The sequence below is a fragment of the Physeter macrocephalus genome, chromosome 16 (assembly GCF_002837175.3).
Source record: "Physeter macrocephalus isolate SW-GA chromosome 16, ASM283717v5, whole genome shotgun sequence".
NCBI classification, from domain to species: Eukaryota; Metazoa; Chordata; class Mammalia; order Artiodactyla; family Physeteridae; genus Physeter; species Physeter macrocephalus.
The window spans coordinates 32,937,825-32,940,950 of record NC_041229.1 but is presented as its reverse complement, the minus strand read 5'-3'; the positions used below and the strand labels follow the sequence as shown (position 1 = coordinate 32,940,950).

The 3,126-nt window shown below is 55.4% G+C and overlaps 1 pseudogene; it reads right to left on the bottom strand.

Moving 5' to 3' along the window:
* Window positions 1-277: 277 nt before the first annotated feature.
* LOC102989795 (elongation factor 1-alpha, oocyte form-like) lies at window positions 278-2,431 on the bottom strand (annotated as a pseudogene).
* Window positions 2,432-3,126: the final 695 nt, after the last annotated feature.

The window sequence follows — 3,126 nt, the reverse complement described above, 5'->3', positions numbered from 1 at the left end:
GGAGAAGGATGGGATAGAGCCCTGCATAAGAAAACACTTCAAAGCCTATGGGCCCTAAAATACTTTAGTTTCGTAGCATGTTGGGAACTTTAGTTAGCAGTATGTGGGATCTAGTTCCTTGACCAGGGATCCAACCAGACCCCCTACATTGGGAGCCTGAGCCTTAGCCACTGGACCACCAGGGAAATCCCTCAGGACTAATTCCTAACAAGCACTTCCACCACCGACGAGCGCCAAGGCCCTTGACTTCCCCAGGCACTTAGTTGCGCCACAAAGCCTATGGGCCTCCATTTGAGGGGTCATTCTTGCTGTCTCTGGCCACGTTGCCGCGTCCTTCAGGGACACATTCTTCACGTTGAAGCCCACGTTGTCACCGGGCAGGGCCTCGGGCAGGGCCTCTGGCAGGGCCTCGTGGTGCATCTCCACAGACTTGACCTCTGTGGTGACACTGCTGGAGGAAAGATGACCACCATGCAGGTTTCAGGAAGCCAGTCTCCACACGGCCCACGAGCACAGTGCCAATACCTGTGCAAAGGAGAAGGGCAGGCAGTCACAACAATTCTAGACCCACCCAGTGAGAACTGGCTTCCTGGGAGGTCCCTTGGTTCTTGGGATCAAGGACCAAGGTCACCTGCAGCACTGGTAGGAAGCGCTGAATCCGATGACTGGCTATTTATGCTGTGTATCAGATAAACTGGAAATGCTGGGGGCTTTGGCACTTTATCTCAGCTCACAAGTCAGGATCTGAACCCTGGCAAATCACACACCGGAGCTCATTCAACTCCATCATTCCTATAGAAGCCCCGTCACCTCACCTCCAATCTTGTACAATTCTTGCAGAGGCAGCCTCAGAGGCTTGTTGACCAGGCAAGTGGGAGGGAGGATGGAGTCCAGAGCTTCCAGCAGAGTCACCCTGGTGGCGCTGCCCTCCTTTCGCTCAACCTTCCAGCCCTTGAACCAAGGCATCTGCAGAGATGGGGATGCAGAGCAAAGAGAGGTGAGCCTGGGACGTGGCTACCTGGGCGCCCACCCCAGGACCAGGACCAGGACCCGCGCCAGCTGCCCAGCCATCCGCAGACCCAGTCCGCACTCACGTTGGTGCTGGACTCCAGCATGTCTCTGTGCCAGCCCTAGAAGGTCAAAAAGACCGCTGAGGCCGATCTTCTTGATGTAGGCGCTCACTTCCTTCATGATCTCCTGGAAGCGCATGGAGATGTAGGTGGGCTCGGTGGAGTCCATCTTGTTGTCGGGCATGATCAGCTGCTTCACGCCCAAGGTGAAGGCCAGCAGCCCATGCTTGAGGGTCTGCCCCTGCTTGGAGATGCCCGCCTAGAACTCGCCCAGCAGCCGACCACGATGAACACTGCAGTTAGCCTGAAGGACACAGACACCATGGGGTCAAGGGCTTAGTTAGGGGAGGGAGTGCTGGACCGGCTGGGAAGACGCTAGAGCTTCGGGCAGGCCCAGGCCCCTTGGCAAAGCTCCGGGAACGTATGGAACGGGATGGGACGCTCTCCAAAAGTGGACAAATTCGTGGGTCCCTTGGTTGCTGCTGTGCACAGAGGTCCCACCTTCCAGTTAAACTCTCACCCAGTCCAACACATGAGGTTTTAGTTCCTTCCTCCCGGACCCCAAGTGACTTACTTGTCTGGGTGTCAGAAAACCTGGTCCCTGCCCCAGCCTGAGAGGAGGACGGTGTCTGAGCCTCCTCATTAGAGTCTGTCCTCCCCCAGTTCTTTCAGAATTGATGATTGGTATGGGGTGAGGAAAACCTTCTAAGGCTTATGATACTGACCTTCCCCAAGTCCCAGAAATAAAGCCTAAGTTTCCTCCCCTTCCGAACCTCTCCTCCCTCCCTCCACCGCCCCTCCCCCCATAGGAAGGCCCCTGGGAACATGGGCTGCTTTACCTGGGTGGTGCCCTTGATCATGTTCTTGATGAAGTCCCTGTGTCCGGGGCATCAGTGATGGTGAGGTAGTACTTGCTGGTCTCAGAATTCCACAGGGAGATGTCGATGGCGTTGCCACTGCTCTCTCTCTGCCTTCTCTGCCTTCAGTTTGTCCCGCACCCAAGTGTACTTGAAGGAGGACTTACCCATCTACAGAGGGATGGCAGTGAGTAGAGCAGCATCGATAGTGAGCAGAGGGGCCTAGTCTGGCGACTTCAGCAGTGCCTTAGACCCGACAGCGCACCCTGCTGTCCATGCTCTGCCACCAGACCCACCCAGGAGCTGGACATCCTTCCTCCAGCTCCCCGCCAGTCCAAGACACAGACACCGCGGGTGCCTTCCCTCCACTGCCTCCCACTCAAACTTCTCAATGGTCCTCTTGTCGATCCCTCCACACTTGTAGATGAGATGCCTGGTGGTGGTGGTGGAGTTACCAGAGTCCACATGGCTGATGATAGTGATATGGGTCTTCTCTTTGCCCATGGTGGCAGGTTCCTTCCTTCAGTCACTGTTAGACTGGAGCACGGGGTGGGTGATGCCAAAGCATTCCAGGCAGACCCCCCTCTCTCCTCTCCTCCGCTCCACCTTACTCCTACCAAGCACCCCGCTCCCCACTTCATGGCCTAGCCCAGAGCCTAGGACAGGGTACTGTCAACTGAAAAGTAAAACCAGCTTGCCTGGCTCACACCCCAGTAAGGGTCAGGGTCCCAGGGGCATTGCCGGTGCTTCCAAGTACATAGTCCTGGCCCATCCATCTTTCTCCAGTGTGGGCCTTCCCCAGAATATGTGGGGGCTTAGCCATCCCCCATTCCTCCCATCTCCCCACCCCCCACCCCCACTCCTGACCCACTTTTTGCACAAGAAGCCCTGACATTCCATACTTTCAGCTTTTCCCCTGCCCCCTGCAAGTCCCTACCTCCAGGGAAGAACGAATGAAGTCGATCCAGCAAGAACTGCAGCAGTTGTGATGATAGTTAACATCAAGATGTCTTGCTTCCTGCTTTTATAAACATAGCACTGGACGCTCCTTCTGGTTCCACCCACATCTAATGCCCAGAGCCAAAACTGATTTAGGAAATAACATTCTCTACCCTCAAGCCCAATTTCACAGACTTCTTCTTTGACAGATTGGATATTTGGATGAATAGAGGGTGGGTGACCAATGTTGACAGCAGCAC